At 43.9% G+C, this 24,806-nt stretch overlaps 1 protein-coding gene across 4 annotated transcripts in view; it reads left to right on the top strand.

The window, feature by feature from the left end:
- The first annotated feature begins 1,252 nt into the window (after window positions 1–1,252).
- The window catches only part of zgc:92140 (uncharacterized protein LOC447854 homolog), a 50,326-nt gene continuing 26,772 nt past the window's right edge, over window positions 1,253–24,806 (top strand). Inside the window, exons 1-2 of one of the 4 annotated variants that reach the window (XM_029632596.2) lie at window positions 1,253–1,360; window positions 17,317–17,477. The gene's annotated coding sequence lies outside the window, so the exon portion shown is untranslated. Of the gene's footprint in view, window positions 1,361–1,441; window positions 1,604–17,316; window positions 17,478–24,806 lie in introns of those variants that run through there. The other 3 variants (XM_029632597.2, XM_029632598.2, XM_029632599.2) reach the window with 3 other exon arrangements.

Here is a 24,806-nt window from a genome sequence, read left to right as displayed (position 1 = left end):
GTGTTTTGTCATCTCAATTTTTTAAAACGTTTTTCAGGCAGTGTTAGACTAGGGGATTCTATTGGTTTTAGACTATTACATGACTGAAGTGATAGTGGAACCATACAGTATTTGTATTGATAACCTCTTCACTGGGTTGGGATTAAAAGGGAATGGAGACACACATCAGAGGGGTTTCAATATTTTTTATGGGTACCCAATACATATAACATTTGTAAAAAAACAATATCAGTGTCCCCACTACAACAATGGAATACTTTTGTCCTTGAAACATTTTATTGCAATACTGTAGAATTCCATTCATTCCTATGGAGGACTGCCCCTTCTGCGGAGTGCCAATATGGTGGCCGATGGCGTCAAAGCCTCTTATTGGCCATTTTACATATCAGAAAACCAGGGTTAAAACATATCATTACGTGTACCACAGGAGGCTGCTGAGGAGAGAATGGCTCATAATGGCCGGAATTGAGCAAATGCAATGGCATCAAACACCTGGAAACCATGTGTTTGATATATTTAATACCATGCAACTTATTTCGCTCCAGCCATTACCACAAACCTGTTCTCTCCAATTAAGGTGCCACCAACCTCCTGTGGCTTGTACCCCTATCCTCACATCTTCAATAGAATGTCTCGTTTTCTCTTAGGTCTATGGGCCCTTTGCTGTTACAGGCATTGCTTTCATTCTGTGCTAGAATCAATGGCTCACATTTTTCACAGAACTACTTATTTTCTCTCCAGAGAGAACAACTACTGAGCTGGCATGGTTGAACTATACCTCTCCGTCCATGATCATGCATCTTGGCCAATTTCAAGGAACATGCATTAAAAAAAGCTATTATGCACATTTCTGGTCTTTTTCCCACGAATTGGTATTTTGACCAATCACATCAGATCTATTCACATATCTTTTGCAGAGTTGATCTAATTGGTCAAAATACAAATTAGTGAAAGATCAGAATTGGCTGCCTGTCTGAACGCAGCGATAATGTACCTGTCAATCTCATTTCCCTGAAAAGTAGTCCCTCTCACATGCTACTACTTGCTTCTGTTGTCAAATGTATTAATTTATTTAGCCACCTTTAAAACATATTTTTTTAATTCACAAAATAACCCTTCTATATTCTTATTGCCAAAAAAATGAACAGAATATTTACATTAAACAGTAAAGTCCTAAGCAAGATGGCTGCATTACTGCGCGAAATAGTGGCATCCTGGTAAAATGACGCAAACCATAGTTTACGTTCAGTGAAGTGGTAATACGGTTCCCAGCCACACGCTGTAGCGCCAGCTCCCGCCTGACTGTCTGCGTAAAGCTCGGCGAATCTCAAGTGGACCGTGAAGGAACTGGTTCAGTAAAGTAAGTAGCTACATTCATAAAATACTCGCTATTAGTTTTAAAACGTTATTTGCGTCTTAAATGAACGTGCATATATGATTTATTTCGTAGCGTTCTCTTTTGTTGTTGTTCCTTGACTCGGGCTGTGATTGCCTGGCGCTTTCCTTCCTGTGTCTTGGGGTTCGGCTCTCGGACATGTCTCTGTTAGACAAATATCTGCATGCGTCAGGAGAAAGGAGACTATAGGGGAAATGGAGTACTATGGTAGGTATGTTTTGTTTACCGTTTAGCATTATGCTCAGGTTGGATACAGTTCGATGGCTTTAATGCTTTACCAATTTGTAAAAAAATATATATAACAAATAATTCACGCTGGCCACCTTGCCCTGTCGCTCTCTCTTTTCTTCCTCGTCTGCAATGCCGTTTGTTTCTGGATTTGAAGCAACATGAACAGAGGACACCTGGGCTGTTTTAAAGACAATCACCTATCTGGGCATGTGTGTCTCTGTGTACACACGTAGAGACGTTACCCTCTCTTTCCCTGCGGGAAACAATGCGCCCAGTGTGTCTCTGCAGCACAGCTGGACACAACTGTGTGTTGAGGCGAGGATCAACTTTGCTCCGCCACGTTAGATCTGGGCATGCGGCGCAGCTCTACTATTAATTGACGCCTTAATTCAAACACATTATTTGTGTCGAGATCTACGGCTCCTCTGAGACTGGACTGTGAATTGGAGGTGCTCTAGGTGCTTGTCTGTATGTATATGGCTACCTGACAGTGTCACTGCTCCATGAGCTCACAGGCGATCATATCGAGACACATACAGATCAATATTTCTTGGCCACTTATGTGCTTTAGTCATATGGCTTCAGCAACCATAGTATTGGGTAACGTAGTATTGAGCAACGTAGGATAATTTTTACTGTTTACCTTACGTCGCCATAAGGGCCTAGCCTTCTGTTTGACAATAATATAACAGCTGACTGATTTGCTGGTTAGTCGCTGGACGCTATCCCCTGCTGCTGGTCCACTGCAATAATTGGACCGATGCACATAGGTGTATTTGCTTTATTGCTTAGCCACTATATTCTGCTAGCAGCTTGTACATTGGCTAATATAGTCCTGCACTGTTGTGATTAGATGACCATGCAATATACGTTTGTCTGGCTTTCTCTGTATGCCTCCATCTGCAGTCCTCATCCGTGAATCCGATGTGTATGATTCGCCGCTCGCATATGGCTTTTGTTCCGGCGGCAGAAAAATACAGCGCACAGCTTGCTCTGAAGTCAGAGTCTCCCTCCAGTCAGAGAGATATATCTATTATTAGCTGTCCTGTCCTCGTTCATCTGCCCATCTCTCTGCCTCTCAATTTGTGCTCTCGCTCACTTCATCCCCTATCTGGCCACTGTCTGAATCTCAGGTGGTGATTTTCGCCTGTCAAATCAAATCAAATCAAATCAAATTTTATTTGTCACATACACATGGTTAGCAGATGTTAATGCGAGTGTAGCGAAATGCTTGTGCTTCTAGTTCCGACAATGCAGTGATAACCAACAAGTAATCTAACTAACAATTCCAAAACTACTGTCTTATACACAGTGTAAGGGGATAAGGAATATGTACATAAGGATATATGAATGAGTGATGGTACAGAGCAGCATACAGTAGATGGTATCGAGTACAGTATATACATATGAGATGAGTATGTAGACAAAGTAAACAAAGTGGCATAGTTAAAGTGGCTAGTGACATAAGAATGCAGTCGATGATCTAGAGTACAGTATATACATATGCATATGAGATGAATAGTGTAGGGTAAGTAACATTATATAAGGTAGCATTGTTTAAAGTGGCTAGTGATATATTTACATAATTTCCCATCAATTCCCATTATTAAAGTGGCTGGAGTTGGGTCAGTGTCAATGACAGTGTGTTGGCAGCAGCCACTCAATGTTAGTGATTGCTGTTTAACAGTCTGATGGCCTTGAGATAGAAGCTGTTTTTCAGTCTCTCGGTCCCAGCTTTGATGCACCTGTACTGACCTCGCCTTCTGGATGATAGCGGGGTGAACAGGCAGTGGTTCGGGTGGTTGATGTCCTGATCTTTATGGCCTTCCTGTAACATCGGGTGGTGTAGGTGTCCTGGAGGGCAGGTAGTTTGCCCCCGGTGATGCGTTGTGCAGACCTCACTACCCTCTGGAGAGCCTTACGGTTGAGGGCGGAGCAGTTGCCGTACCAGGCGGTGATACAGCCCGCCAGGATGCTCTCGATTGTGCATCTGTAGAAGTTTGTGAGTGCTTTTGGTGACAAGCCGAATTTCTTCAGCCTCCTGAGGTTGAAGAGGCGCTGCTGCGCCTTCTTCACGACGCTGTCAGTGTGAGTGGACCAATTCAGTTTGTCTGTGATGTGTATGCCGAGGAACTTAAAACTTGCTACCCTCTCCACTACTGATCCATCGATGTGGATAGGGGGGTGTTCCCTCTGCTGTTTCCTGAAGTCCACAATCATCTCCTTAGTTTTGTTGACGTTGAGTGTGAGGTTATTTTCCTGACACCACACTCCGAGGGCCCTCACCTCCTCCCTGTAGGCCGTCTCGTCGTTGTTGGTAATCAAGCCTACCACTGTTGTGTCATCCGCAAACTTGATGATTGAGTTGGAGGCGTGCATGGCCACGCAGTCGTGGGTGAACAGGGAGTACAGGAGAGGGCTCAGAACGCACCCTTGTGGGGCCCCCGTGTTGAGGATCAGCGGGGAGGAGATGTTGTTGCCTACCCTCACCACCTGTGAGGTGGTGTCTTTGGCGGAGGTGGAGTGCAACCCTAATTGGGGTTGCTATGATGCAATGTTAACGTGACATCACTTTAACGGCCGGTCCTTGCTGTTCTGCCGCCCTAGGCAAGACCAAAAAATGCAGTCCAACAAAACTAGAATAGTCCCACTAAGCAAAATGATGGGTAAAATATGCAGTGTCGATTTTAGCATGTACATTTTGGTGGGGCAAACTCAATCATTTATGTTCATGCATGCCAGCAAGCCACAACACTAAACAATACATTAATTTCACTGTAATAGTGACAAACTGCCCACAAACAGTTAGGGCATACATAAAGCTGTCCCAACAGCAGAGCTTTTATTTTCAGCACAATGGAGTGAATTCTTACCGTGCCTACACCTGGCTATCAGTAGCTGATATAGCTACTTAATTAAACAAATGTAGTTTCTACTGACAATTGAGATGTACAAACTATGGCATAAGGGGACGACGAGCTGATAAGAGATCATCTGTAATTTTGATTAAGACATTCATGAGTGAGCTTGAACAGACATAGTGTATATATAACTATTTGTTCAGCAGTTTTGAAATGTACAGTGACATTCAGAACTGTGCCATTCTTAGAGTATTCTCCATGTACACCAAGTCAGAACTGTATGATAAATAAAGGGGGCATATACGCTGCCAGCGAAAGCCCTTACCATATTATGTGATTACATTTCTCTAAAACAGGCTATAGGCTACATGTGCACCACCAACACTTCAGAAAGCAGGCCTTTCTAATCGACCTGTCCTGGGTATCCCGGAAGAATATTGACCTCATTCTGTCAGATGCCCGGTTATTCTTTAAAAGTGCTTTCCTCACCATCTTAAATAAGCATGCCCCATTCAAAAAATGTAGAACTAAGAACAGATATAGCCCTTGGTTGACTCCAGACCTGACTGCACTTGACCAGCACAAACATCCTGTGGTGTACTGCATTAGCATTGTATACCCCCCGCAATATGCACAGGCAGTTAGGAAAGCAAAGGCTAGCTTTTTTCAAACATAAATTTGCATCCTGTAGCACAAACTCCAAAAAGCTCTGGGACACTGTAAAGTCCATGGAGAATAAGAGCACCTCCTCCCAGCTGCCCACTGCACTGAGGCAAGGAAACACTGTCACCACCGATCAAGCTACAATAATTGAGAATTTCAATAACTATTTTTCCAAGGCTGGTCATGCTTTCCACCTGGCTACCCCTACCCCGGTCAACAGCTCTGCACCCCCCACAGCAACTTGCCCAAGCCTCCCCATTTCTCCTTCACCCAAATCCAGATGGCTGATGTTCTGAAATAGCTGCAAAATCTGGACCCCTACAAATCAGCTGGGCTAGACAATCTGGACCCTCTCTTTCTAAATGTATCCTCCACAATTGTTGCGACCCATATTACTAGCCTGTTCAACCTCTTTTGTATCGTCCGAGATCCCTAAAGATTGGAAAGCTGCTGTGGTCATCCCCCTCTCCAAAGGGGGTGACACTAGACCCAAACTGTTACAGACTTATATCTATCCTTCCCTGCCAAGTTAACAAACAGATCACCGACCATTTCGAATCCCACCATACCTTTTTCGCTATCAAGCTGGTCATGGGTGCACCTCAACCACACTCAAGGTCCTAAACGATATCATAACCGCCATCGATTTAAAAGACAATAATGTACAATCACCGCATTCTTATCAGCATACTCAACAGCCTTGGTTTCTCAAATGACTGCCTTGCCTGGTTCACCAACTACTTCTCAGATAGAGTTCAATGTGTCAAATCGGAGGGCCTGTTGTTAGGACCTCTGGCAGTCTATGGGGGTGTCACAGGGTTCAATTCTCGGGCCGACTCTTTTCTCTGTATACATCAAAGATGTCGCTCTTGCTGCTGGTGATTCTCTGATCCACCTCTATGCAGATGACACCATTCTGTATACTTCTGGCCCTTCTTTGGACACTGTGTTAAATAACCTCCAGATGAGCTTCAGTGCCATACAACACTCCTTTCGTGGCCTCCAACTGCTCTTAAATGCAAGCAAAACTAAATGCATTACCTTCAACTGAACGCTGCCCCCTCCGCCTGCCCGTCGAGCATCACTACTCTGGGCGGCTCTGACTTAGAATACGTGGACAACTACAAATACCTAGTTGTCTGGTTAGACTGTAAACTCTGCCTCACATTAAGCATCTCCAATCCAAAATTAAATCTAGAATTGGTTTCCTATTTCACAACAAAGCATCCTTCACTCATGCTGCCAAACATACCCTCGTAAAACTGACTATCCTACCGATCCTTCGGCGATGTCATTTACAAAATAGCCTCCCTCTACTCAGCAAATTGGATGCAGTCTATCACAGTGCCTTCCATATTGTCACCAAAGCCCCATATACTACCCACCATTGCGACCTGTATGCTCTCGTTGGCTGGCCCTCGCTTCATATTCGTCGTCAGACCCACTGGCTCCAGGTCATCTATAAGTCTTTGTGAGGTAAAGCCCTGCCTTATCGCATTTCATGGTCACCATGGCAGCACCCACCCGTAGCACGTGCTCCAGCAGGTATATTTCACTGGTCACCCCCAAAGCCAACTCTTCCTTTGGCTGCCTTTCCTTCCAGTTCTCTGCTGCCAATGACTGGAACGAATAGCAAAAATCACTGAAGCTGGAGACTCATATCTCCCTCACTAACTTTAAGCATCAGCTGTCAGAGCAGCTTATCGATCATTGCACCTGTACATAGCCCATCTGTAAATAGCCCACCTAACTACCTCATCCCCATATTATTTTTTCTCCTTTGCACCCCAGCATCTCTACTTGCACATTTGTCTTCTGCACATCTATCACTCCAGTGTTTCATTTCTAAATTGGTTACCAACTTGTTATTTAATGTTTATGTCCAATGGCCGATGAGTACCGATACGTTTTATCTATCATTTCTCTTCGATTGAAAAGGGTTTGCCAGTACATTGTCGACTTTATTCATTATGGTGACTAAGATTTTGAAAATATGCGTTTGACATGATCAGTCCAATCAAAGCTACTGTAGATACAATCATTTCAAATCATGTTATATCTGTGGCCAATGACCTTGAACCTTCTTTGATGTACACTTCTAATGTAACTTTATGGCAGCACCCAAGGGGCTTGAATTGTTTTAGCTCTCCCCCTAGATTTCGAGCCCAACCACTTTCAGATCAAATGGCCTAACCTCTCCCCCTAGCTTTTGCGGTGACGTAGGGTCCCCATAAGTGACAGAATACTGAGTCAATCACTGCGCAACTAGAGAACATTACCAACCCCTACACTCCGTATTTTCAGCTTGCTGCCCCACCCCCACAGAAAGCACTGAGCCCGGCTGAAACACCTGCATTTTGGAACTACCTTACTCAAGAAAGCAGAAAAGAGACCATGTTTGTATGTAACTTCATGAACTCAAAGATGTGTTTTTTAAAAATTGTTTGCAAACTGTTATATGACGCCTATTAATGCCAAAATAATATTTAAAATCTTTTTTTTTTTTTTTTTGCTAAACATGAATGATGTGTCGCCACTGAACATGTATTTTCCAGACATTGAAGTTTGGTTCAATTTAGACTCTGAATAAAAGGTGAAAATACATGTTTTCCAGGATGTTGAAAAGGTGTATTTTCTGGACGTTGAAAATACGTATTTTCCAGATGTTGACATCAGGTCCATTTTCGTTTCTGAATGAAAGTTTTTATTTATTTTATTCATAGATGCCTATGTTTGGATCAAATCAAAGCCTGTCCAGACTAGAGGTTGACCGATTAGGATTTTTCAATACCGATAACGATTATTGGAGGACCAAAAAAAGCCGATACCGATTAATCGGACGATTTAAAAAATAAAATTTAAATAAAAAAAAACATTTGTTTTATTTGTAATTATGACAATTACAACAATACCGAATGAACACTTATTGTAACTTAATATAATACATCAATAGAATCAATTTAGCCTCAAGTAAATAATAAAACATGTTCAATTTGGTTTAAATAATGCAAAAACAAAGTGTTGGAGAAGAAAGTAAAAGTGCAATATGTGCCATGTAAGAAAGCTAACGTTTAAGTTCCTTGCTCAGAACATATGAAAGCTGGTGGTTCCTTTTAACATGAGTCTTCAATATTCCCAGGTAAGAAGTTTTAGGTTGTAGTAATTATAGGACTATTTCTCTCAATACCATTTGTATTTCATATACCGTTGACTATTGGATGTTCTTATAGGCACTTTAACAGTATAGCTTCCACCCCTCTCCTCGGCCCTACCTGGGCTCGAACCAGGAACACATCGACAACAGCCACCCTCGAAGCAGCGTTACCCATGCAGAGCAAGGGGAATAACTACTCCAAGTCTCAGAGCGAGTGACGCTTGAAACGCTATTAGCGCGCATCCCGCTAACTAGCTAGCCATTTCACATCGGTTACACCAGCCTAATCTCGGGAGTTGACGGGCTTGAAGTCATAAACAGGGCTGTGCTTGAATCACAGAGAAGAGCTGCTGGCAAAACGCACGAAAGTGCTGTTTGAATGAATGCTTACGAGCCTGCTGGTGCCTACCATTGATCAGCCAGACTGCTCTAGCAAATCATAGACTTAATTGTAACATAATAACACAGGCTCATATTTCTTAGGTCATTAATATGGTCGAATCTGGAAACTCATCTCAAACAAGACGTTTATTCTTTCAGTGAATAAACACCTTGTTCCGTATTGTATCTAACGGGTGGCATCCATAAGTCTAAATATTCCTGTTACGTTGCACAACCTTCAATGTTATGTCATAATTACGTAAAATTCTGGCAAATTAGGCGGCCCAAACTGTTGCATATACCCTGACTCTGCATGCAATGAACGCAAGAGAAGTGACACAATTTCACCTGGTTAATATTGCCTGCTAACCTGGATTTATTTGAGCTAAATATGCAGGTTTAAAAATTATATACTTCTGTGTATTGATTTTAAGAAAGGCATTGATGTTTATGGTTAGGTACACATTGGAGCAAGGACAGTCCTTTTTCGCGAATACGCACCGCATCGATTATATGCAACGCAGGACACGCAAGATAAACTAGTAATATCATCAACCATGTGTAGTTAACTAGTGATTATGATTGATTGTTTTTTATAAGATAAGTTTAATGCTAGCTAGCAACTTACCTTGGCTTCTTACTGCATTCGGGTAACAGGCAGGCTCCTCGTGGAGTGCAATGAGAGGCAGGTGGTTAGAGCGTTGGACTCGTTAACCGTAAGGTTGCTAGATCAAATCCCCTGAGCTGACAAGGTAAAAATCTGTCGTTCTGCCCCTGAACAAGGCACTTAACCCACCGTTCCTAGGCCGTCATTGAAAATAAGATAAATAAAGATTAAGATTAAAGGTGTAAAAAAAAAAAAAATGTGGCAAATTGGTGTCCAAAAATACAGATTTCCGATTGTTATGGACACTTGAAATCAGCCCTAATTAATCGTCCATTAGTCGGTGTTGTCTGGATCGGAACAAAAACCAATGTCCGTGGATGTGGAAATCAAGGCCGATCTGGACCGCACACAAAAAAAAAAATCACCGTCCTGGAAAAGGGTGTATTTTTAAACGTATGGAAAATGTGTCTTCACCTTTCATTCAGAACTTCAATGTCTGGAAAATACTTATTTTACACGTCTTTTCAATGTCATTTTGCTTACTGGGACTATTCTAGTTTTGCAGGGCCCATTTTTGGGGTCTTGCTAGGGTATGCTGCAATGAAATTTTATAAAGGCCCATCCATGTCCAGGTCCATCATTTGTAAAAACAGACTGTTGAATAAATTTTATTAGTCCTGATTCCTGTGACTATTCAGTTTGGCTATTTTAAGCTCTGAATATCAGCTACCCAACTTTATCAGGAGTTATCTTGAGCCTATTTGCAATGTTTACACAGCGGGAAATGCAGAAGTATTTTTTTGTTGTTGTTATTATCAGCTTGTCAAACTTGAAAGCGCTGATCATGACAATGGAGTGAAACTCCCGGACAACAGTTGTGTAGGTCCATTTTACTTTGACCGACCTGTCCTGTTTTTAGGATATGTTTGTTAACTTGACAATGCATTTTTTATTTAATTGGGCACCATTTTAGGTTCTGCTATTTGATTGGCGAAACCTGCATGATGTAGAAAGTGCCCATCTCATTGCGTTGTCGTACATTTATCTCTAGCCTGTAGGCTACAGAAAAGTCCACATACTCTTTCTACCATACCCTATATCTGCAACATGATTTATGTTTCTTTTTGCCGGAACGTTGGTGGAGCGCAGCAGCAACTTCTCTCCAACAGCACCCTGGAGAGGAGTGCTGGGAATGGACAAGCAAAATACTTTGCACCCCTGCTTTTGACAAAGTGGGCACTGTTTATCACCGGGCGGCATCAGCGCTCACCGAAAAGCCCATATGCCCCATGTCCTCATCCGTTTAGGAAACTCTTCCTTTGAAGTCAATGAAAGCTGCTTCACGTCCAATGGCCAGCGTCAAAGAATCGCAAGGTTCCATTCTTGATGGCTGACACTCGCGTTCATTCTATCTTGTGAATTGGAATAATGAAATAAAGTAGATTTTTGGTTGCATATGGCCTCGATTATACACCACTGGTTATTTTACTAAGATTTATGAGGTCAATAAGCTACTACTAGCTATCTAGCCAGCTACATTGACTAGCTAGGTTCACATTGTAAAATAAAGCAACTTTATTAATTGGAGAATAATTTAGTACAACCACTAGCAAAAATATGAGTATTTGTGGAAAACTGGACCAAAGCTATTGTACTTGCGCACAATCAATGAATGTGGTACATACAGTAGGGCACTGTTATTATTGGGGTTCTGTGTGTCCTGACTGCATGTGTGTTAGTACCTCTGCACATGCTATTTGTGGTAGTCGGTCATTGGCATTGCTGAGTGGCATTTGGTTCAAGTTAGGTGTATTGCAGTGCAGAAAGCACTAGGCCAGCACAACCGGATCCCTCTAGGTACTGACTCACAAAGCTCAGGCACTGCATGATGCATATTGCTGTGTGTGTGTTTGTCTCTTCCCCCCACTCTTGAGTCGGTGTGTGTATAGAGTCCAGTGGTACATGGGGCAGGCCAGGGTATGTTTCTTCCTTTTGGACAGAGGTAGGCTTGGGCAACACCCAAGCCTACCTGGTATAAACTAGAGGTCGACCGATTAGTCGGAATGGCCGATTTAATTCGGGCCAATTTGAAGTTTTCATAACAATCGGAAATCTGAATTTTTGGGTGTCGATTTATTATTTATTTTAATACCTTTTATTTAACTAGGCAAGTCAGTTAAGAACACATTCTTATTTTCAATGACTGCCTAGGAACGGTGGGTGAACTGCCTTGTTCAGGGGCAGAACGACAGATTTTCACCTTGTCTGCTCGGGGGATCCAATCTTGCAACCCTACAGTTAACTAGTCCAACGCAATAACGGCCTGCCGCTCTCTCGTTGCACTCCACAAGGAGACTGCCTGTTACGCGAATGCAGTAAGCCAAGGTCAATTGCTAGCTAGCATTAAACTTATAAAAAAACAATCAATCATAATCACTAGTTAACTACACATGGTTGATGATATTACTAGATATTATCTAGCATGTCCTGCGTTGCATGTAATCTGACTGAGCATACAAGTATCTGACTGAGCGGTGGTAGGCAGAAGCGGGCGCGTAAACATTCGTTCAAACAGCACTTTCGTGCGTTTTGACAGCAGCTCTTCGTTGTGCGTCAAGCATTGCGCTGTTTATGACTTCAAGCATATCAACTCCCGAGATGAGGCTGGTGTAACCGAAGTGAAATGGCTGGCTAGTTAGCGCGCGCTAATGGTCGCTGTGTTGCTGGTTCGAGCCCAGGGAGGAGCAAGGAGAGGGACGGAAGCTATACTGTTACTCTGGCAATACTAAAGTGCCTATAAGAACATCCAATAGTCAAAGGTTAATGAAATACAAATGGTATAGAGGGAAATAGTCCTATAATTCCTATAATAACTACAACCTAAAACTTCTTACCTGGGAATATTGAAGACTCATGTTAAAAGGAACCACCAGTTTTCATATGTTCTCATGTTCTGAGCAAGGAACTTAAACGTTAGCTTTCTTACATAGCACATATTGCACTTTTACTTTCTTCTCCAACACTTTATTTTTGCATTATTTAAACCAAATTGAACATGTTTCATTATTTACTTGAGGCAAAATTGATTTTATTGATGTATTATATTAAGTTAAAAATAAGTGTTCATTCAGTATTGTTGTAATTGCCATTTATTACAAATACATTTTTTTATTATAAATTGGCCGATTTTAATCGGTAGTGGGTTTTTTGGTCCTCCAATAATCGGTATCGGCGTTGAAGAATCATAATCGGTCGACCTCTTGTATAAATGGTATATATCAAAATAGATGGTATGATTTTTTTTCTGCTGTGGTGCGTGCCAAGCTGCTGCTTATAACGTAAACTTAACTTATCGTAACTAAGAAATCTAACGTGTCAAATGAATTATATCCAGCTCAGGGATATGCATTTGGTTTGCTAAGTGTCTAGATGTCCAGATCAAGCCTCGTGGTTACAGCAGAGACATTCAATCCCCTCCTGGATCAAGATCCAGGTATTTTATTTATAGTGCCCCTTGTGTGCACATTCGATAATACCGTATACCGTTTCTGTACCATACCAGGGTATGGACACCTGGATGTCGCCCAACCCTAGGCAGAGGGACTTTACACATATTTCTTGTTGCTGTAGCAAGAGACCAATTCACATTTTATTTGTCACATGTGCCGAATACAACAGGTGTAGACTTTACCGTGAAATGCTTACTTACAAGCCCTTAACCAACAATGCAGTTTTAAGAAAAATAAGAGTTAAGAAAATATAAACTAAAGTAGGAGAAGAAAAGCGTAACAATAACGAGGCTATATTCCGAGTCAATGTACAGGTTAGTTGAGGTAATATGTGCACCAGCAGTGCAGAGTGGTGCTGGAGCCTGGAGGCGTTGCAGAACAGGGCCCCCAGAACAGAAAAGGGATGTTGCTCTGTTGCAGGCCAGATTACCTGGACCACATGCTACATATGGATCTCAGAGTATAAGCAGATGGGACACAGAGAACCTACTAGTTTGCAGTGCAACAACACAAGATAGTGACATGATCTTCTCACAAAATGTTATTATCATTTGACAGGAAATATGCAACACCATTTTGAGACATGATTCTGCTTGTTTGCACCTACTTAAAGGGAGCCCATCTTCCAACTCTATTCTATTATTCAGGTTTTCCACACTGCAAATGAAATAATAATTACCATACAATCCCACCCTGGTCAGTCACATACAGGAAGCTGCTTCACCAATTATCCTGCTGCAGAGACTCAATTAGCTCCAGATTGAAATATACTGTATCTGATGCAGTGGTAATGATTTCTAATGAACATTCATGGACATACTGTGTTTGTCCGCCCAGACTTGTCAGAGTGATTCGGACGGACCTGGAGCAGCTGAGTGAAAGGGAGCAACGAGGGGTTGACCTGAGCTCTGCTGTTTGTTGATCTGGGAGGGCATGTCTGGGAGGGAGCAGGGAGCCACTCTAGAGAAGGTGATAACATGGTAAATGAGTTAAAACGCTACTGTACCAGGACGGTGATAGTCTGATACACAGGCCAGGCCACTGTGATAATAAGTCCATAAATAGGGTCGAGAGTGTAACCCTGACCACATGACATGAGAGATCTCTGGCCCTACTGTAAAACTCCTGGCCCTAATCCTCAAAACTGCCCCATTGGGAACACTGGGGCTCGCATTCATTCTGTGGCTTCAGCTCACCTTATAAACAAGATAAAACATCACACAACACATTACACACTACACACTACCACAACATATCTACAATCCATAATACAGCAGTATAACAATGTTAGTGTACCTGTGTGTAGAGTGTATGCTAGCTTGCGTGTGTGTGCGCCTCAGTGTCTCTCTTCACAGTCCACGCTGTTCCATAAGGTGTAGTTTTATCCAGTGGTTTTGTTCACATTTTACTGGTTGCATGAGTTACTTGATGTGGAATAGAGTTCCATGTAGCCATGGCTCTATGTAGTACTGTGCGTCTCCCATAGTCTGTTTGGGACTTGTGGACTGTGAAGAGACCTCTGGTGGCATGTCTTGTGGGGTGTACATGGGTGTCTGAGTTGTGTGCTAGTCGTTGGAACAGAAAGCTCAGTTCTTTCAACATGTCAGTACCTCTCACAAAGACCGGTAGTGATGCAGACAATCTCTCCTCAACTTTGAGCTTAGAGGGATTGAGATGCATGTTATTGAAGTTAACTCTCTCGTGTACATTTAAGGCTTAGCTGTGCTGCTCTGTTCTGGGCCAACTATAATTTGCCTCTGTCCCTCTTTGTGGCACTGGACCATATGACTGGGCAGTAGTTCAGGTGGGACAAAACTAATTTGTTTTGTTGATAACAATGTCAAGAAAGCAAAGCAGCGCTTTATTACGGACAGACCTCTCCCCATCTTCGCTACTGTTGCATCAATATGTTTTGACCATGACAGCTTTACAATACAGGAACTTACCAAGCAGTTTGATCTCAACTTGCTCAATTTCCACATTATTCATTACAATATTTATTTTTGAGGTTTAGTGGATGGTTTGTCCCAAATACAATGCTTTTAGTGTTTAAACTAGTCCAAAATATTTAACTTCTTGCCACCGATTCTAAAACTGACTGCAGCTCTTCTGTTGCAGTGATTTCACTTGCTGTGGTAGCTGACGTGTATAGTGTTGTGGCATCGGCACACACAGACTTAACCCAGTGCCGGTGGCAGGACATTAGTAAAGATTGACAAAAGGGGCCTATCCAGGGTCTGACAGAAAGGTCTGTGTTGATTCTGGTGGCTCCCCGTTAGCGCAGTGACAACCCTGGTTCCCGGCGACCATCCCTCTGTTGGTCGGGGACCCGTGGCGGGTTCCATGTCGTTGATCTATTATCCCAGGCGTACGGGAGCGTTTGCCACTCACGACGGCAGACGAGAGCTGTGTGTTTGGCCCCTGAAAGGTTGAATTTTGACGGCTAGTGGTTTACCCCCGACCGTGATTACGACGATACAGTCGGCGCGTGTGTCTTCTACGAGAGGGTTGTATATGTCTAAGTCGCGTGCGTTTGAGGGTTGGTTTATCCTTTTCAGAGTTCTTTGGTAGACATTTTGTTGTTGCTTTAGCTTTTCCAACAGGGCCTTTCTTTTTCCACATTGCAGATTCATATGGCTGACATCTCGGCATGTCCCGAATTGATGGCTCTACTCTCGTGGCACAGCGTGAGAACACAGTTTCCAGGTTATTGCTGGAACCTGTGGGTTTATGCCGTGGACAATAGACTCTGGTCAATGCTATGCAGAACGTGTGTGTACCTTTTACCAAGTCACGACCAGATGTCCAGTTGTTTTGGACTTGCGGTTCCTTGTCCGAGCTCTGACATTTCAGGCTCGCAAGGGAAGTGTTGTTCTTGGATCCATGGGGTCTCTGGACTTGGGCTGCAGTGGCAACGGGTCAGTGTGAATAGCCAAGTTGCAGCAGGTTCTGGTTCCCTGTATGGTGCTCTGACAATTCAAGTGTCATGAGGCTCTGACCCCATTTTGGAGCCTGTGTGCTTGGGCTGCCGTGGGCCTCCTATCCTGGTACCCTCTCAGCCGTCTTGCAGCATGATTGTATGTCCCCATAGTATGTTACACAGAGTGACCGACTGAAAGGGAACGTGAATATAACTACTGTTCCCTGAAGGAGGGAACGCGGTATGACATTTTTATGACCGTGCCGTCAGGGGTTTGGGCTCGTTCAGGTGAATATGATCAGTCGTTGACTCCCTATAGTGTGTCCGGAACCAAATTCACCATTCATTTTCTGTATACAGGGTTCACTCAAACATTGTTTTAAGCTTTGTTTTACTATTGGCAGTTACAGCTGATTTGGGGATTGTATATTGATTTGCTCTCCTTAAATATGCCATCTGATTTTATTTGTTTCAATCTCTGAATTGTTTCATCTAACTTTTCGCTGCCAGTTCCTGATATCAGGACATAGAAACTACGATCTGTTTCCTGAACTGGCCTAGTGTGCATGTGCACCCAGCTGGCACACACACAAACATGTCTACCATTTTCCCTGGCTAAACTAGCTGGCTAGCTGAACTATGCTAGTTTTTGTCCTCATTGCCAAACTTCATAAATACTGTACCCTCAACTTCAAAGTTCATGCTAGCTATACAATCATGTAACAAAAACTTACATTTCTGTATTGTTTTGTTGTATAGTCGTGACTGGTTCGAGACTGATATCATTGCTACCTAAAGCGGATCCAAGTTCAGTTTTAAGCGTCATTGGCTGGACATTGCTGACTGGTCTTGGAACTGTGACAATGGGTAGCATCTCCCCTCTTTGCTCAATGGAATATGTAGTGATTATTCCAACACAGCCAGATATGTACACACTCTTGTACCCATAACCTTTTTTCAACTGACTATCATATTTGTTGATTTAAATCAGACTTTATTAATTTGAGTAATCCAGGAATGTCACGAGTTAATTTGACATGAAAACTTGTGAAGGGAAAAAAGCAACAGTACAGATCCCAATGGTAAAATGACTTCCGGACATTAAGAGTCCGCGGAGGTAGTCCTCCTCGCCAATCTGTACCTCGTTCCTTTCTTAACTGTACGTTTTCCTTTTTCTGAACCTCTCTCTGTCCTATGAAACTGTCCATATTTCCTTTCGCTCCTCAGGGCTGTGACTGAACACTAGGTCAAATGAATCTGAACTTTAACTCAACATTAGATTTCAATGACTCTTCTGATTAATGCGGTTATTAACAGTGGCCTCTGAGCTCTGGTCATTCACTCCTCTCTCTCTCTTTCCTTCTCTCCCCCTCTCTCTGTCATGCCCTAAGTCACAGAGCAGACAGCACAGGAAATACAGTGAGCCATACAGCCATCTCATTTTCAATTTGGCTGGTTTTATTGGCCTAACAAAAAAATACTCCTGTCCTGGTGCCAACGCGTACGCAACAATATGTCTTGAAACTTTTCCGTTTCCTTTCTGTATCTGCCTGACTGACTCTCTCTCTCTCTCTCTCTCATTGTCACATGACAGTTCTCCCAAACAGAGGATCTGTTATTTGTACATCGTCCTCCCTCCCCCACAGCCACTTCTTCTTGTGCCCACTACAATGGAGAGAGAATGAGAAGAGGTGCTCCAAGCAGAACATGAGAATGGAGACGTGCACAAAGACAATAACACCACACTCAGAAGAGGTATTCTTTTTCTGAGGGTGTACAAGGTTACGTGTGTGGTGTGTGTGTGTGTGTGTGTGTGTGTGTGTTGTCAGGCTGATGTAGTGTTTAAACTGGGACAGGAGTAAGCGGTGAGCTACATGGGTTTGCTGTTGGCTAGTGTAAATATTATGGTGATTTGGCTCAGGAGTTGTCCTTTTGTGTCAGAGAGACAGAATGCAGGGTTTCTTAGTTTCAGCCCTGGTCCCACCGCTGACTCTGTCCCTGTCACTGTCATCATGGCTGACGAAAGGCCCCAGAGACCGGGCCTTTAACCATACTCTGAGGCCCTCCTTTCGCTCCTTCCCTTTCCAGGATAGGCGGGCCCGCCCAGCCAGTTTTTCAGGCTCTATGGTGGCTGAAAGCTCCTGGCACAGCTGTGCATTTGAGAAGGTTCACACACACTACTGAGCGTGTGTCTCTTTTGAACATGGCATTTTACTACACACACACACACACACACACACAGAGCATTACTCTACCTGCAGGTTGTGAGTAGTGGAGCTGAGGGGATATGTGTACAAGTGCATTTGCATAAACACGTGCACATAAGCTTCACTAATCAAATCACATTTTATTTGTCACATGTGCCGAATACAACAGGTGTAGTAGACCTTACCGTGAAATGTTTACTTACAAGCCCTTAACCAACAATGCAGTTCAAGAAATAGAGTTAAGAAAATATTTACTAAATAAACTAAAGTAAACAATGTAATATGAAATTAAGAAAATGACGACAATAACGAGGCTAAAAACAGGGAGCTTGTGTGCACGTGTTTATGCAAGCTTGCTTGTTCATGTACACATACCCCTCCGCTCCACTACTCACAGACCTGCAGGTAGAGTAATGCTCTGTGTGTGTGTGTGGTAAAACACTAGAATGTGGCTTGCAGCTTTTTGTTGATCCTTGAGTAAAAAGCATGATGTAAGCAGGTGTACAGTAGTTGTAGACCTTTGGTATAATGCAGAGAGAGGCCTAACGGCAGAATACTGGAAGTGGGTTTGCAACCTGCATATTTGTTAGGCCTAACTATCTCTGCCCTTGCAACGTGTGTGTGTATTGATATCATCAGATGTGTGTGCTGGATCTGGCTGGTGTCAGGGTCTTAGCTGGCAGCGTAAGCTTGTCCCATTGACACCCTTCCACATCTGTTCCTAGCTGACAGGCCTGCATTGTCCACATCCCCTCTGCAAACTCAATGCTCTGCTCTACTAACACACAGCCCAAACACTATTGACCTGGCTAGGATGGCACATCGAGGACAGTGAGATTCCTAACTAGACATCCATTCATTGGAACTGGAATTTTCACACACTTATGGCATACGATTCAGTCAGGAAGAGCGCTAGAGGTTCTCTCTCTCTCTCTCTCTCTCGCTCTCTTACCTCACACCCGTCTGCACGCTTAAGAAATGTGCCCAGCCAGACTCCATGGTCTGAGCCATAATTGAGTTGCTCCAGCTCAGACACGAACATGCAGTTCTCAGTGCCTGAGCAACCTGGGCTGCAGTGATAAGGGACTATCTGAGGTGGGCCTCGCCACCAGGCCACAGGTGACTCTGTTGGCTACCAACCCATCCTCTGTAGTCAGGCAGAATTGGGCTGCCGCCAATGAGAGAGCCGTTTGTGTGTGACTCTAGCCCCCCCTCGAAGAATCCCTCTCACTCTCTGGACCTTTAACAAAGACCTGTGTAAGCTCCCCTCAACCTCAGAAGATGAATGCTATTTAGCCAAGAAAGCTGTGAAAGACACGTACACACACACAATTCTCAAACACGCATGCAAACAACATACGCTCACACTATTCAGTCTGCACACACACACACACTCCTCTCTGCACACCTGGTGCTTTGTGCAGTGGTCAGACAGCTGGCTGGAGGAAGGCTGGGTCTGAAGTAAACAATATCCTCCTGTCAGCTTCAAATGAGGGGCGGGACACAGTGTCAACAGCCTTTTGATGCTCTGGACCATTTCTCTCTACTCATCTATTCTCTGGCCTCCCATTTACTCTCTCTCCTTTTTCCTCTACCTCTCTCCAACCTGTTTCTCTCTCTCTCTCTCCTTTTTCCTCTACCTCTCTCCAACCTGTTTCTCTCTCTCTCTTTCTCTTTCTCTCTCTCTCTCTCTCCTTTTTCCTCTACCTCTCTCTCTCTCTCTCTCTCCTTTTTCCTCTACCTCTCTCTCTCTCTCTCTCCTTTTTCCTCTACCTCTCTCTCTCTCTCTCTCCTTTTTCCTCTACCTCTCTCTCTCTCTCTCTCTCTCTCTCTCCTTTTTCCTCTACCTCTCTCTCTCTCTCTCTCTCTCTCCTTTTTCCTCTACCTCTCTCTCTCTCTCTCTCCTTCTTCCTCTACCTCTCTCTCTCTCTCTCTCTCCTTTTTCCTCTACCTCTCTCTCTCTCTCTCTCTCTCTCTCCTTTTTCCTCTACCTCTCTCTCTCTCTCTCTCTCTCTCCTTTTTCCTCTACCTCTCTCCAACCTCTCTCTCTCTCTCTCTCCCTTTTTCCTCTACCTCTCTCCAACCTGTGTCTCTCTCTCTCCAACCTGTCTCTCTCTCTCCTTTTTCCTCTACCTCTCTCCAACCTGTTTCTCTCTCTCTCTCCTTTTTCCTCTACCTCTCTCCAACCTGTTTCTCTCTCTCTCTCCTTTTTCCTCTACCTCTCTCCAACCTATTTCTCTCTCTCTCCTTTTTCCTCTACCTCTCTCCAACCTGTTTCTCTCTCTCTCTCCTTTTTTCCTCTACCTCTCTCCAACCTGTTTCTCTCTCTCCTTTTTCCTCTACCTCTCTCCAACCTGTCTCTCTCTCTCTCCTTTTTCCTCTACCTCTCTCCTTTTTCCTCTACCTCTCTCTCTCTCCTTTTTCGCTCTACCTCTCTCCAACCTGTTTCTCTCTCTCTCTCCTTTTTCCTCTACCTCTCTCCAACCTGTTTCTCTCTCTCCTTTTTCGCTCTACCTCTCTCCAACCGGTTTCTCTCTCTCTCTCCTTTTTCCTCTACCTCTCTCTCTCTCTCTCTCATTTTTCCTCTACCTCTCTCTCTCTCTCTCTCTCTCTCTCATTTTTCCTCTACCTCTCTCTCTCTCTCTCTCATTTTTCCTCTACCTCTCTCTCTCTCTCTCTCTCATTTTTCCTCTACCTCTCTCCAACCGGTTTCTCTCCCTCTCTCCTTTTTCCTCTACCTCTCTCCAACCGGTTTCTCTCTCTCTCTCCTTTTTCCTCTACCTCTCTCCAACCGGTTTCTCTACCTCTCTCCAACCGGTTTCTCTCTCTCTCTCCTTTTTCCTCTACCTCTCTCTCTCTCTCTCTCTCATTTTTCCTCTACCTCTCTCTCTCTCTCTCTCTCTCTCTCTCTCTCTCATTTTTCCTCTACCTCTCTCTCTCTCTCTCTCTCCTTTTTCCTCTACCTCTCTCCAATCGGTTTCTCTCTCTCTCCTTTTTCCTCTACCTCTCATTTTTCCTCTACCTCTCTCCAACCTGTTTCTCTCTCTCTCTTTTTTCCTCTACCTCTCATTTTTCCTCTACCTCTCTCCAACCTGTTTCTCTCTCTCTCTCCTTTTTCCTCTACCTCTCTCCAACCTGTTTCTCTCTCCTTTTTCCTCTACCTCTCTCCAACCGGTTTCTCTCTCTCTCTCTCTCCTTTTTCCTCTACCTCTCTCCAACCTGTGTCTCTCTCTCTCCAACCTGTCTCTCTCTCTCTCCCTTTTTCCTCTACCTCTCTCCAACCTGTTTCTCTCTCTCTCTCCTTTTTCCTCTACCTCTCTCCAACCTGTTTCTCTCTCCTTTTTCCTCTACCTCTCTCCAACCTGTTTCTCTCTCCTTTTTCCTCTACCTCTCTCCAACCTGTTTCTCTCTCCTTTTTCCTCTACCTCTCTCCAACCTGTTTCTCTCTCTCTCTCCTTTTTCCTCTACCTCTCTCCAACCTGTTTCTCTCTCTCTCATTTTTCCTCTACCTCTCCAACCTGTTTCTCTCTCTCTCTCTCATTTTTCCTCTACCTCTCTCCAACCTGTTTCTCTCTCTCTCCTTTTTCCTCTACTTCTCTCCAACCTGTTTCTCTCTCTCTCTCCTTTTTCCTCTACCTCTCTCCAACCTGTTTCTCTCTCTCTCTCCTTTTTCCTCTACCTCTCTCCAACCTGTCTCTCTCTCTCTCCTTTTTCCTCTACCTCTCTCCTTTTTTCTCTACCTCTCTCTCTCTCCTTTTTCGCTCTACCTCTCTCCAACCTGTTTCTCTCTCTCTCTCCTTTTTCCTCTACCTCTCTCCAACCTGTTTCTCTCTCTCTCTCCTTTTTCCTCTACCTCTCTCCTTTTTCCTCTACCTCTTCTCTCTCTTTTCCTCTCTCTCCAACCTGTTTCTCTCTCTCTCTCTCATTTTTCCTCTACCTCTCTTCAACCTGTTTCTCTCTCTCTCTCTCATTTTTCCTCTACCTCTCTCCAACCTGTTTCTCTCTCTCTCTCATTTTCCTCTACCTCTCTCCAACCTGTTTCTCTCTCTCTCTCATTTTCCTCTACCTCTCTCCAACCTGTTTCTCTCTCTCTCTCTCATTTTTCCTCTACCTCTCTCCAACCTGTTTCTCTCTCTCTCTCTCATTTTTCCTCTACCTCTCTCCAACCTGTTTCTCTCTCTCTCTCATTTTTCCTCTACCTCTCTCCAACCTGTTTCTCTCTCTCTCTCTCATTTTTCCTCTACCTCTCTCCAACCTGTTTCTCTCTCTCTCTCATTTTCCTCTACCTCTCTCCAACCTGTTTCTCTCTCTCTCTCTCATTTTTCCCCTACCTCTCTCCAACCTGTTTCTCTCTCTCTCTCTCTCATTTTTCCCCTACCTCTCTCCAACCTATTTCTCTCTCTCTCTCTCTCATTTTCCTCTACTTCTCTCCAACCTGTTTCTCTCTCTCTCTCTCTCATTTTTCCTCTACCTCTCTCCAACCTGTTTCTCTCTCTCTCTCTCTCTCATTTTTCCTCTACCTCTCTCCAACCTGTTTCTCTCTCTCTCATTTTTCCTCTACCTCTCTCCAACCTGTTTCTCTCTCTCTCTCTCATTTTTCCTCTACCTCTCTCCAACCTGTTTCTCTCTCTCTCTCTCTCTCTCTCTCTCTCCTTTTTCCTCTACCTCTCTCCAACCTGTTTCTCTCTCCTTTTTCCTCTACCTCTCTCCAACCGGTTTCTCTCTCTCTCTCTCTCTCCTTTTTCCTCTACCTCTCTCCAACCTGTCTCTCTCTCTCTCCCTTTTTCCTCTACCTCTCTCCAACCTGTTTCTCTCTCTCTCTCCTTTTTCCTCTACCTCTCTCAACCTGTTTCTCTCTCTCTCTCCTTTTTCCTCTACCTCTCTCCAACCTGTTTCTCTCTCTCTCTCCTTTTTCCTCTACCTCTCTCCAACCTGTTTCTCTCTCTCTCCTTTTCCTCTACCTCTCTCAACCTGTTTCTCTCTCTCTCTCCTTTTTCCTCTACCTCTCTCCAACCTGTTTCTCTCTCTCTCTCCTTTTTCCTCTACCTCTCTCCAACCTGTTTCTCTCTCTCTCTCCTTTTTCCTCTACCTCTCTCCAACCTGTTTCTCTCTCTCTCTCCTTTTTCCTCTACCTCTCTCCAACCTGTTTCTCTCTCTCTCTCCTTTTTCCTCTACCTCTCTCCAACCTGTTTCTCTCTCTCTCTCCTTTTTCCTCTACCTCTCTCCAACCTGTCTCTCTCTCTCCTTTTTCCTCTACCTCTCTCCTTTTTCCTCTACCTCTCTCTCTCTCCTTTTTCGCTCTACCTCTCTCCAACCTGTTTCTCTCTCTCTCTCCTTTTTCCTCTACCTCTCTCCAACCTGTTTCTCTCTCTCTCTCCTTTTTCCTCTACCTCTCTCCAACCTGTCTCTCTCTCTCTCCTTTTTCCTCTACCTCTCTCCTTTTTCCTCTACCTCTCTCTCTCTCCTTTTTCCTCTACCTCTCTCTCTCTCCTTTTTCCTCTACCTCTCTCCAACCTGTTTCTCTCTCTCTCTCTCTCATTTTTCCTCTACCTCTCTTCAACCTGTTTCTCTCTCTCTCTCATTTTTCCTCTACCTCTCTCCAACCTGTTTCTCACTCTCTCTCTCATTTTTCCTCTACCTCTCTCCAACCTGTTTCTCTCTCTCTCTCTCATTTTTCCTCTACCTCTCTCCAACCTGTTTCTCTCTCTCTCTCATTTTTCCTCTACCTCTCTCCAACCTGTTTCTCTCTCTCTCTCATTTTTCCTCTACCTCTCTCCAACCTGTTTCTCTCTCTCTCTCTCATTTTTCCTCTACCTCTCTCCAACCTGTTTCTCTCTCTCTCTCTCATTTTCCTCTACCTCTCTCCAACCTGTTTCTCTCTCTCTCTCTCATTTTTCCTCTACCTCTCTCCAACCTGTTTCTCTCTCTCTCTCTCATTTTTCCTCTACCTCTCTCCAACCTGTTTCTCTCTCTCTCTCTCATTTTTCCTCTACCTCTCTCCAACCTGTTTCTCTCTCTCTCTCTCTCATTTTTCCTCTACCTCTCTCCAACCTGTTTCTCTCTCTCTCTCTCTCATTTTCCTCTACTTCTCTCCAACCTGTTTCTCTCTCTCTCTCTCATTTTTCCTCTACCTCTCTCCAACCTGTTTCTCTCTCTCTCATTTTTCCTCTACCTCTCTCCAACCTGTTTCTCTCTCTCTCTCTCATTTTTCCTCTACCTCTCTCCAACCTGTTTCTCTCTCTCTCTCTCTCTCTCTCTCTCTCATTTTTCCTCTACCTCTCTCCAACCTGTTTCTCTCTCTCTCTCTCTCTCTCTCTCTCTCTCATTTTTCCTCTACCTCTCTCCAACCTGTTTCTCTCTCTCTCTCTCTCTCTCATTTTTCCTCTACCTCTCTCCAACCTGTTTCTCTCTCTCTCTCTCTAATTTTTCCTCTACCTCTCTCTCTAATTTTTCCTCTACCTCTCTCTCTCTCTCCCTCCTTTTTCCTCTACCTCTCTCCAACCGGTTTCTCTCTCTCTCCTTTTTCCTCTACCTCTCTCCAACCGGTTTCTCTCTCTCTCTCCTTTTTCCTCTACCTCTCTCCAACCGGTTTCTCTCTCTCTCTCCTTTTTCCTCTACCTCTCTCCAACCTGTTTCTCTCTCTCTCCTTTTTCCTCTACCTCTCTCCAACCTGTTTCTCTCTCTCTCCTTTTTCCTCTACCTCTCTCCAACCTGTTTCTCTCTCTCTCTCCCTTTCCTCTACCTCTCTCCAACCTGTTTCTCTCTCCTTTTTCCTCTACCTCTCTCCAACCGGTTTCTCTCTCTCTCTCTCTCTCTCTCTCTCTCCTTTTTCCTCTACCTCTCTCCAACCTGTCTCTCTCTCTCTCTCCCTTTTTCC

This window comes from Oncorhynchus nerka, linkage group LG24, assembly GCF_034236695.1.
Source record: "Oncorhynchus nerka isolate Pitt River linkage group LG24, Oner_Uvic_2.0, whole genome shotgun sequence".
Taxonomy (NCBI): Eukaryota; Metazoa; Chordata; class Actinopteri; order Salmoniformes; family Salmonidae; genus Oncorhynchus; species Oncorhynchus nerka.
The sequence above is the reverse complement of the archived record's forward strand: the minus strand, read 5'-3'. Positions and strand labels throughout refer to the sequence as shown.